Below are 12567 nucleotides of genomic sequence, written 5' to 3' on the forward strand. Positions count from 1 at the left end.
TGATACAGAAATGATCCAGGACCTCAGAAAAAGAATGGAGGCAAATATAGAGAAGATGCAAGAAATGTTTAAGAAATATCTAGAAGAACTAAAGGACAAATAAACAGAGATGAACATTACAATAACTGAAATGAAAAATACACTAGAAGGAAACAATAGAAGAAAAACTGAGGCAGAAGAATGGATAAGTGACTTGGAAGACGAAAAGGTGGAATTCATTGCTGCCGAACAGAATAAAGAAAAAAGAATGAAAAGAAATGAAGACAGCCTAAGAGACCTCTGGGACAACATTAAATGCAACAACATTCGCATTATAGGGGTCCCAGAAGGAGAAGAGAGAGAGAAAGGACCAGAGAAAATATTTTAAGAGATTATAGTTGAAAACTTCCCTAACGTGGGAAAGGAAATAGCCACCCAAGTCCAGGAAGCGCAGTGCGTTCCATACAGGATAAACCCAGGCAGAAGCACGCCGAGACACACAGTAATCAAACTGGCAAAAATTAAAGACAAAGAAAAATTATTGAAAGCAGCAAGGGAAAAAAGACAAATAACATACAAGAGAACTCCCATAAGGTTAACAGCTGATTTCTCAGCAGACACTCTATAAGCCAGAAGGGAGTGGCATGATATACTTAAAGTGATGAAAGAGAAGAACCTTTAGATTACTCTACCCAGAAAGGATCTCATTCAGATTCCATGGAGAAATCAAAAGCTTTACAGACAAGCAAAAGCTAAGAGAATTCAGCACCACCAGACCAGCTCTACAACAAGTGCTAAAGGAAATTCTCTAAGTGGGAAACACAAGAGAAGAAAAGGACCTACAAAATCAAATGCAAAACAATTAAGAAAATGGTCATAGGAACATACATATCAATAATTACCTTAAATGTGAACAAATTAAATGCTCCAACCAAAAGACACAGGCTTGCTGAATGCATACAAAAACAAGACCCATATATATGCTGTATACAAAAGATCCACTTCAGACCTAGGGACAAATACAGACTGAAAGTGAGGGGATGGAAAAAGATATTCCATGCAAATGGAAATCAAAAGAAAGCTGAACTAGCAATACTCATATCAGACAAAATAGACCTTAAAATAAAGAATGTTACAAGAGACAAGGAAGGAGACCATATAATGGTCAAGGGATCAATCCAAGAAGAAGATATAATAATTATATATATATATATATGCACCCAACATAGGAGCACCTCAATACATAAGGTAATTGCTAACAGCTATAAAAGAGGAAATCGACAGTAACACCTCACATACACCAATGGACAGATCATCCAAACAGAAAATTAAGAAGGAAACACAAGCTTTAAATAACACAACAGACCAGATAGATTTAATTGATATTTATACAACATTCCATCCAAAGACAGCAGATTACACTTTCTTCTCAAGTGCACATGGAACATTCTCCAGGATAGATCACATCTTGGGTTACAAATCAAGCCTCAGTAAATTTAAGAACACTGAAATCGTTGAAATCAATTACAAGGAAAATTGAAATCTATTACGGGGAAAAAAACGTAAAAAAAGAAACACATGGAGGCTAAACAATACATTACTAAATAACAAAGAGATCACTGAAGAAATCAAAGAGGAAATCAAAAAACTACCTACAGACAACTGACAATGAAAACACGATGATCCAAAACCTGCGGGACGGAGCAAAAGCAGTTCTAAGAGGGAAGTTTGTAGCTATACAAGCCTACCTCAAGAAACAAGAAAAATCTCAAATAAACAATCTAACCTTACACCTAAAGTAACTAGAGAAAGAAGAACAAACAGAACACAAATTTAGCACAAGGAGAAAAATCATAAAGATCAGCACAGAAATAAATGAAATAGAAACAAAGAAAACAATAGCAAAGATCAATAAAACTAAAAGCTGGTTCTTTGAGATGATAAACAAAATTGATAAACCATTAGCCAGACTCATCAAGAAAAAGAGGGCAAGAACTCAAATCAATAAAATTAGAAATGAAAAAGGAGAAGTTACAACAGACACTGCAGAAATACAAAGGATAATAAAAGACTAGCACAAGCAACTCTATGCCAATAAAATGGACAACCTGGAAGAAACAGACAAATTCTTAAAGAGGTATAACCTTCCAAGACTGAACCAGGAAGAAACAGAAAATAAGAACAGACCAATCGCAAGTAATGAAATTGAAAGTGTGATTAAAAATCTTCCAACAAACACAAGTCCAGGACCAGATGGCTTCATAGGGGACTTCCATCAAACATTTAGAGAAGTGCTAACACCCATCCTTCTCAAACTCTTCCAAACAACTCCCAAACTCACTCTATGAGGCCACCATCACCCTGATCCCAAAACCAGACAAAGATACTACAAAAAAAGAAAATTATAGACCAATATCACTGATGAATATAGATGCAAATATACACAACAAAATACTAGCAAAAGGAATCCAACAACACATTAAAAGGATCATACACCATGACCAAGTGGGATTTATCCCAAGGATGCAAGGATTCTTCAATATATGCAAATCAATCAGTGTGAATCACCATATTAACATATTGAAGAATAAAAACCATATGATCATCTCAATAGATGCAGAAAAAGCTTTTGACAAAATTCAACGCCCATTTATGACAAAAGCTCTCCAAAAGTGGGCATAGAGGGAACCTAGCTCAACATAATAAAGGCCATATACGACAAACCCACAGCAAACATCATTCTCAATGGTGAAAACGTGAAAGCATTTCCTCTAAGATCAGGAACAAGACAAGGATGTCCACGCTCACTGCTATTATTCAACATAGTTTTGGAAGTCCCAGCCACGGCAATCAGAGAAGAAAAAGAAATAAAAGGAATACAAATTGGAAAAGAAGAAGTAAAACTGTCACTGTTTGCAGATGACATGATACTATACATAGAGAATCCTAAAGATGCCACCAGAAAACTACTAGAGCTAATCAATGACTTTGGTAAAGTTGCAGGATACAAAATTAATGCATAAAAATCTCTTGCATTCCTATATAGTAATGATGAAAAATCTGAATGAGAAATTAAGGAAACATTTCCATTTACCATTGCAACAAAAAGAATAAAATACCTAGGAATAAACCTACCTAAGGAGACAAATGACCTGTATGCAGAAAACTATAAGACACTAATGAAAGAAATTAAAGATGATACCAACAGATGGAGAGATATACCATGCTCTTGGATTGGAAGAATTAATATTGTGAAAATGACTATACTACCCAAAGCAATCTACAGATTCAATGTAATCCCTATCAAATTACCAATTGCATTTTTTACAGAGCTAGAACAAATCATCTTAAAATTTGTATCGAGAAACAAAAGACCCCAAATAGCCAAAGCAGTCTTGAGGGAAAAAAGCAGAGCTGGAGGAATCAGACTCCCTGACTTCAGACTATACTACAAAGCTACAGTCATCAAGACAATATGGTACTGGCACAAAAACAGAAACATAGATCAATGGAACAAGACAGAAAGCCCAGAGATAAACCCATGCACCTATGGTCAACTAATCAATGACAAAGGAGGCAAGGATATACAATGGAGAAAAGACAGCCTCTTCAATAAGTGGTGCTGGGAAAACTGGACAGCTACATGTAAAAGAATGAAATTAGAACACTCCCTAACACCATACACAAAAATAAACTCAAAATGGATTAGAGACCTAAATGTAAGACCGGACACTATAAAACTCTTAGAGGAAAACATAGGAAGAACACTGTTTGACATAAATCACAGCATGATCTTTTTTGATCCACCTCCTAGAGTAATGGAAATAAAAACAAAAATAAACAAATGGGACCTAAAGAAACTTAAAAGCTTTTGCACAGCAAAGGAAACCATAAACAAGACGAAAAGACAACCCTCAGAAGGGAGAAAATATTTGCAAACGAATCAACAGTCAAAGCATTTATCTCCAAAATATATAAACAGCTCATGCAGCTCAATATTAAAAAAACAAACAGCCCAATCCAAAGATGGGCAGAAGACCTAAACAGACTTTCCTCCAGAGAAGACATACAGATGGCCAAGAAGCACATGAAAAGCTGCTCAACATCACTAATTATTAGAGAAATGCAAATCAAAACTACAATGAAGTATCACCTCACACCAGTCAGAATGGGCATCATCAGAAAAACAACAAATGCTGGAGAGGGTGTGGAGAAAAGGGAACCCTCTTGTACTGTTGGTAGAATTGTAAATTGATACAGCCACTATGGAGAACAGTATGGAGGTTGCTTAAAAAACTAAAAATAGAATTACCATATGACCCAGCAATCCCACTACTGGGATCCCAACACCCAGAGAAAACCATAATTCAAAAAGACACATGCACTCCGGTGTTCACTGCAGCACTATTTACAATAGCCAGGTCATGGAAACAACCTAAATGCCCATTGACCGACAAATGGATAAAGAAGTTGGTTGATATATACAATGGAACATTACTCAGCCATAAAAAGGAACGAAATTGGGTCATTTGTAGAGACGTGGACGGATCTAGAGACTGTCATACAGAGTGAAGTAAGTCAGAAAGAGAAAAACAAGTATCATATATTAACGCATATATATGTAACCTAGAAAAATTGTACAGATGAACCGGTCTGCAGGACAGAAATTGAGACACAGATGTAGAGAACAAATGTATGGACACCAAGGGGGGAAAGCGGTGGGTGGTGGGGGTGGTGCTGTGATGAATTGGGAGATTGGGATTGACATGTATACACTAATATGTATAAAATGGATGACTATTAAGAACCTGCTGTATAAAAAATAAAAAGAAGAAAAATTCTCTCAGTGTTTATTTCCAATACAATAAGTATCAATATATATAACCCCCAGAAATAAAAGCTCTTTGGGGCCCTCAGTAATGACTATGGGTGTCAAAAGTTTGGGCAACCGCAAAGTTTTAGCATCACTAGCTTGAACTGTTCCTACTTTTCAAAACAACCTCACTCCTTCTACCCACCAGTTTCAATAACTTTCTATGACAAAGAATCATTCAGATTGTTCAAATCTTATCTCACACAATAAGGCAGGTACAACACAACTTGAACTACAATTTAATTCCCAACACTTAAATGAAAGTTCCCAGATCTCAATAATATGACACTAAGGGTGTATATACAAACATCCCAATTCAGAACAAAGTAAATGAAGAATAACAGGTCAATGTTTATTTACATGGTTGGTCTGAGAACTCCCTACCCATCAAGAAAATAACCTGAGTGAAGCCTGGGATACTTCAGGTGCCAGAACAAATACAAAACAGTTCCAGGGGAACATATATGCAAACTAGAGCACACAGAATTACCACAGCGGAAGGTAGTCTGAATACAGCTTCAGAATACAAAATTATAAAACACACATGGAAACAATCCATCATCATAAAAAAGAACAACCAGAGCAAGGCCAATTGGCCAGCTAGGTGGCGGAGTAGAAGGACATGTGAGCCCACCCCTTCTTGCAAAAACACCAAAATTACAACTAACTGCTAAAACATCAACAAAAGAAATGCTGAAATCTACCAAAAAAGACACCTTACATCCAAAGAAAACGAAAAGCCACAAGACAGTAGGAGGGAAGCAATCGCAATAAAATCAAACTCCATGCCCGCCAGGTGGGTGACCCACACACTGGAAAGTAATGATACCACAGAAGTTCTCTCACAGGAGTAAAAGTCCTAAGCCCCACGTGAGGCTTCCCAGTCTGGGTGTCTGGCAACAGAAGGAGGAGCCCCCAGGGAATCTGGCTTTGAAAGTCAGTGGGGTTTGATCGCAGGAATTCCACAGGACCAGGGGAAACAGAAACTCCATTCTTGGAGGGTACACACAAGGTCCCATGCACACCAGGACCCAGAGGAAAATACAATGACCTCATAAGAGACTTGACCAGACATACCTGCTAGTATTGGAGCGTCTCCTGTGGAGGCAGGGGGTGACTGTGGCTCCCTGTGGGGACAAATACACTGGTAGCAGCAGTTCCAGCAAGTACTCATTGACATGATCCCTCCTGCAGGCCACCATTTCCTCCCCAAGACCTAGCCCCACCCAGCAGTCTTAAAGCTCCCAGTGCTGGGCCACCTAAGGCCAAACAACAAAAAGGGAGGGAACAAAGCTCCATACATCAGCAGACAAGCCACTTAAAGTCTTCCTAAGCACAGCCCTGCCCACCAGAGGGACAAGACCCAGCTCCAGCCACTAGTGGGCAGAAACCAGACCCTCCCACTGGGAAGCCTGCATGAGACTTAGACATCCACCAGAGGACAGATTGCAGAAAGAAGGAGAACTACAATCCTGCAGCCTGCAGAATGGAAACAGTAATCACAGAAAGTTAAAATGAGACAGCACAGGAAAATATTCCAGATGAAGGAACAAGATAAAACCCCAGAAGACCAACTATTTGAAGTGGAAACAGGCAATATACCAGTAAAAGAATTCAGAGTAATGATAGTGAAGATGATCCCAAGATCTCAGAAAAAGAATGGAGGCACAGATCGAGAAAAGGCAAGAAATGTTTAACAAAGACCTAGAAGCACTAAAGAACAAACAAGCAGAAATGAACAATACAATAACTGAAATGAAAAATACACTAAAAGGAAACAGCAGAGTAAGTGAAGCAGGAGAACGGATAAGTGACCAGGAAGACTGAATGGTGGAAATCACTGCCATGGAACAGAATAAAGAAAAAGAATGAAAAGAAACGAAGACAGTCTAAGAGACAACATTAAACGCACCAAGATTTGCATTATAGGGGTCGCAGAAGGAGAAGAGAGAGAGGAATGACCTGAGAAAATATTTAAAGAGATAACAGCTGAAAACTTCCCTAACATGGGAAAGGAAACAGTCACCCAAGTTCAGGAAGCACAGACAGTCCCAGGAAGGATAAACCCAAGGAGAAACATGCCAAGACACGTAGTAATCAAATTAACAAAAATTAAAGACAAAGAAAAAATATTAAAAGCAACATGGGAGGGCTTCCCTGGTGGCGCAGTGGTTGAGTCCGCCTGCCGATGCAGGGGACACGGGTTTGTGCCCCAGTCTGGGAAGATCCCACATGCCACGGAGCAGCTAGGCCCATGAGCCATGGCTGCTGAGCCTGCGTGTCCGGAGCCTGTGCTCCGCAACAGGAGAGGCCACAACAGTGAGAGGCCCGCGCACCGCAAAAAAAAAAAAAAAGGCAACAAGGGAAAAGCAACAAATAACATACCAGGTAACTCTCATAAGGTTATCAGCTGACTTCTCAGCAGAAACTCTGAAGGCAAGAAGGGAGTGGAATGATATATTTAAAGTGATGAAAGGGAAGAACCTACAACCAAGAATACTCTACCCAGTAAGGCCCTCATTCAGATTCGATGGAGAAATCAAAAGCTAAGAGAACTCAGAACCACCAGACCAGCTTTGCAACAAATGCTAAAGGAACTTCTCTAAGTGGAAAAGAAAAGGCCACTACTAGAAATAAGAAAATTACAGATAGAAAAACTCACTGGTAAAGGCAAACATAAAGTAAAGGTAGGAAATCATCTGTACACAAATATGTTATCAAAACCAGCAATTGTGAGAAGAGGAGAGTACAAATGCAGGATACTGGAAATGCATTTGAAATTAAAAGATGAGCAATTTGAAACAATCTAGGTTATCTACAGACTGCTGTATCAAAACCTCATGGTAACCACAAACCGAAAATCTACAATAGATACACACACAAAAAAGAAAAAGGAATCCAAAAGAACACTGAACTTAGTCATCAAATCACAAGAGAACAAAAAAGGGAAGAAAAAGACCTACAAAAACAAATCCATAACAATTAAGAAAATAGCAGTACAAACATACATATTGATAAGTACCTTAAATGTAAATGGATGTAATGCTTCAACCAAAAGACACAGACTGGCTGAACGGATACAAAAACGAGACCCATATATATGCTGCCTACAAGAGACCCAATTCAGATACATACAGACTGAAAGTGAGGGGATGGAAAAAGGTATTCCATGCAAATGGAAATCAGAAGAAAGCTGGAGTAGCAATACTCATGTTAGACAAAATAGACTTTAAAATAAAGACTGTTACAAGAGACAAAGAAGGACACTAAATAATGATCAAGGAACCAATCCAAGAAGAAGATAAAACAACTGTAAATATATGTGCACCCAACATAGGAGTACCCCAATATATAAGGCAAATACTAACAGCAATAAAAGGAGAAATCAACAGTAACACAATAATAGTGGGGGACTTTAATACCCTACTTTCATCAATGGACAGACCATACAGACAGAAGATCAATAAGGAAACACAGGTCTTAAATGATACATTAGACCAGATGGCTTTAATTGATATTTATAGAGCATTCCATCCAAAAGGAGCAGAATACACATTCTTCTCAAGTGGACATGGAACATACTCCATGACTGATCACATGCTAGGCCTCAAAGTGAGCCACAGTAAATTTAAGAAAACTGAAATCATATCAAGCATCTTTTCTGAGCACAAACACTATGAGATTAGAAATCAACTACAAGAAAATAACTGTAAAAAACAGAAACACATGGAGGCTAAACACTATGCTACTAAACAACCAATAGACCACTGCTGAAATCAAAGAAGAAATCAAAAAATACCTAAGACAAATGAAAATGAAAGCACAATGATCCAAAACCTATGGGACGTGGCAAAAGCAGTTCTAAGAGGGAAGTTTACAGTGACACAATCTTACCTCAGGAAACAAGAAAAATCACAAATAAACAACCTAACCTTGTACCTAAAGCAACTAGAGAAAGAACAAACAAAACCCAAAGCTCATAGAGGGAAAGAAATCATAAAGATCAGAAGTAAATGAAATAGAAATGAAGAAAACAATAGAAAAGATCAATGAAACTAAAAGTTGGTTCTTTGAAAAGATAAACAAAATTGATAAACATTTAGCCAGACTCCAAGAAAAAAAGGGAGACAGCTCAAATCAATAAGATTAGAAATAAAAAAGGAGACGTTATAATGGACACCAAGAAATACAAAGGATAATAAGAGACTACTACAAGCAACTATACGCCAATAAAATGGACAACCAAGAAGAAATGGACAAATTCGTAGAAAGGTACAATCTCCCAAGACTGAACCAAGAAGAAATACAAAATATGAACAGATCAATCACAAGTACTAAAATTGAAACCATGATTTAAAATCTTCCAACAGGGCTTCCCTGGTGGCGCAGTGGTTGAGAGTCCGCCTGCCGATGCAGGGGACCCGGGTTCGTGCCCTGGTCTGGGAAGATCCCACATGCCGCAGAGCGGCTGGGCCCATGAGCCATGGCCGCTGAGCCTGCGCGTCCGGAGCCTGTGCTCCGCAATGGGAGAGGCCACAAAAGTGAGAGGCCCGCATACCGCAAAAAAAAAAAAAAAAATCTTCCAACAAACAAAAGTCCAGGACCAGATGGCTTCACAGGCGAAGTCTATGAAACATTTAGAGAAGAGTTAATACCTATCCTTTTGAAACTATTCCAAAAAATTGCAGAGGAAGGAACACTCCCAAACTCATTCTATGAGGCTACCATCACCCTGATAACAAAACCAGATAAAGATACCACAGAAAAAGAAAATTATAGACCAATATCACTAATGAACATAGAGCAAAAATCCTCAACAAAATACTAGCAATCCGAATACAACAATATATTAAAAGGATCATACACCATGATCAAGTAGGATTTTTCCCAGGAGTGCAAGGATTTTTCAATAACCACAAATCAGTGTGATATACCACATCAACAAACTGAAGAATAAGAACCATATGATCATCTCAATAGATGCAGAAAAGCTACTGACAGAATTCAACAACCATTTATGATAAAAACTCTCTAGAAAGTGGGAGTAGAGGGAATCTACATCAACATAATAAAGGCAATACATGACAAAACTACAGCTACCATCATACTCAACGGTGAAAAGCTGAAAGCATTTCTTGTAAGATTAGGAACAAGACAAGGATGTCCACTCTCACCACTTTTATTCAACAGAGTTTTAGAAGTCCTTAGCCACAGCAATTAGAGAAAAAAAAGAAATAAAAGTAATCCAAATTAGAGAAGAAGAAGTAAAAATGTCACTGCAGATGACATGATATTATACATAGAAAATCCTAAAGATGCTACCAGAAAACTACTAGAGCTCATCAATGAATTCAGTAAAGTTGCAGGATACAAAATTAATACATAGATACCTGTTGCACTTCAATACACTAACAACAAAAGATCAGAAAGAAAAATTAAAGAAACAATTCCATTTACCACTGCATCAAAAAGAATAAAATACCTAAGAATAAACCTACCTAAGGAGACAAAAGACCTGTACTCCGAAAGCTATAATGTGCTGATGAAAGAAATCAAAGATGACACAAACAGATGGAAAGATATACCATGTTCTTGGATTGGAAGAATCAATATTGTCAAAATGATTATACTACCCAAGGCAATCTAAGATTCAATGCAATCTCTATCAAATTACCAATGGCATTTTTCACAGAACTAGAACAAAAAAATCTTAAAATTTGTATGGAGACACAAAAACCCTGAATAGCCAAAGCAATCTTGAGAAAGAAAAATGAAGCTGGAGGAATCAGACTCCCTGACTTCAGACTATACTACAAAGCTACAGTCATAAAAACAGTATGGTACTAGCACAAAAACAGAAATGTAGATCTATGGAACAGGATAGAAAGCTGAGAAATAAATGCAGACACCGACGGTCAATTAATCTACAGCAAAGGAGACAAGACCATACAACGAAGGAAAGCAGTCTCTTCAATAAATGGTGCTGGGAAAACTGGGCAGCTACATGTAAAAAAATGAAATTAGAACATTCTTTAACACCATACATAAAAATAAATTCAAAATGGTGACCTAAATGTAAGGCCGGATACTATAAAATTCTTAGAGGAAAACATAGGCAGAACACTCTTCAACATAAATCACAGCAATATCTTTTCCGAGCTGCCTCCCAGAGTAATGGAAATAAAAACAAAAATAAACAAATAGAACCTAATTAAAATCAAAAGCCTTTGCACAGCAAAGGAAACCATAAATGAGGTGAAAAGACAACCCACAGAATGGGAGAAAATATTTGCAAATGATGCAACCAACAAGGGATTAGTCTCCAAAATTTATAAACAGTTCACATGGCTCAATATCCAAAAAACAAACAACCCAATCTAAAAATGGGCATGGAATTCCCTGTCGGTCCAGTGGTTAGGTCTGCACACTTCCACCTGGGGCCCAGGTTCAATCCCTGGTCAGGGAACTAAGATCCCACAAGCCACGCAGTGCAGCCAATAAAAAATAAAATAAAATGTTAACTCATCAAGGAAAAAAAAGGGCAGAAGACCGAAAATAGACATTTCTGCAAAGAAGACATACAGATGGCCAAGAGGCACATGCAAAGATGCTAAACATCTTTGCTAATTATTAGAGAAGTGCAAATGAAAACTACAATGAGCTATCACCTCACACCAGTCAGAATGGCCATCGTCAAGAAATCTACAAACAATAAATGCTGGAGAGGGTGGAGAAAAGGAAACCCTCCTACACTGTTGGTGGGAATGTAAATTGGTACAGCCACTATGGAGAACAGTATGGAGGTTGTTTAAGAAACTAAAAATAGGGCTACCATATGACCCAGCAATCCCAATCCTGGGCATATATGCAGAGGAAAACATAGTTCAAAAGGATACATGCAGCTCAATGTTCATTGCAGCACTGTTTACAATAACCAGGACATGGAAGCAACCTAAATGTCCATCGACAGATGAATGGAAAAAGAAGATGCAGTACATATATACAATGGAATACTTATTACTCAGCCATTAAAAAGAATGAAATAATGCCATTTGTAGCAACATGATGGACCTAGAGATTATCATACTAAGTGAAGTAAGTCAGACAAAGACAAATATCATATGGTTTCACTTATACGCAGAATCTTAAAAAAAAATTAATACAAAGGAACTTATTTACAAAACAGAAACACTCACAGACTTAGAGAACTAACTTACGGTTACCAGGGAGGAAGGATGGGGGGGGGAGGGTTACATTGGGAGTTTGGGATTGACACGTATACACTGCTATGTTTAAAATAGATAACCAACAAGGACCTACTGTATAGCATAAGGAACACAGCTCAATATTCTGTAATAACCTAAATGTGAAAAGTATTTGAAAAAGAATAGATACATGTATATGTATAACTGTATCACTTTGCTGTACACCTGAAACTAATACAACATTGTTAATCAACTATGCTCCAATATAAAATAAAAATTTTTTAAACAATAAATAAAAATAAATAAATAAAAAAGAACCACACACAAAACACAGTGGTTTATATTCCCAGGAAATCTGGATAATAGAATCATGTGATAGAGACTGAAATAAGTTTAAAATTTATTAAACATATGAGAAGAAATTAACATAAGAAAAAAGTATGTTTTTAAGGGTAGATTAGAAAAGAATCAAATATAACTTACTGGAATAAAAAATGGGCACTGAAATTT

General features: G+C 37.5%; 1 protein-coding gene across 3 annotated transcripts in view; it reads right to left on the reverse strand.

Moving 5' to 3' along the window:
• Nucleotides 1–12567, reverse strand: part of DDX10 (DEAD-box helicase 10) — a 287054-nt gene that overhangs the window by 177021 nt on the left and 97466 nt on the right. The gene's annotated exons all lie outside the window — the stretch shown is intronic.

The sequence above is a fragment of the Monodon monoceros genome, unplaced genomic scaffold (genome assembly GCF_005190385.1).
Source record: "Monodon monoceros isolate NGI ecotype Baffin Bay Population unplaced genomic scaffold, NGI_Narwhal_1 Super_Scaffold_7, whole genome shotgun sequence".
NCBI lineage: Eukaryota > Metazoa > Chordata > Mammalia > Artiodactyla > Monodontidae > Monodon > Monodon monoceros.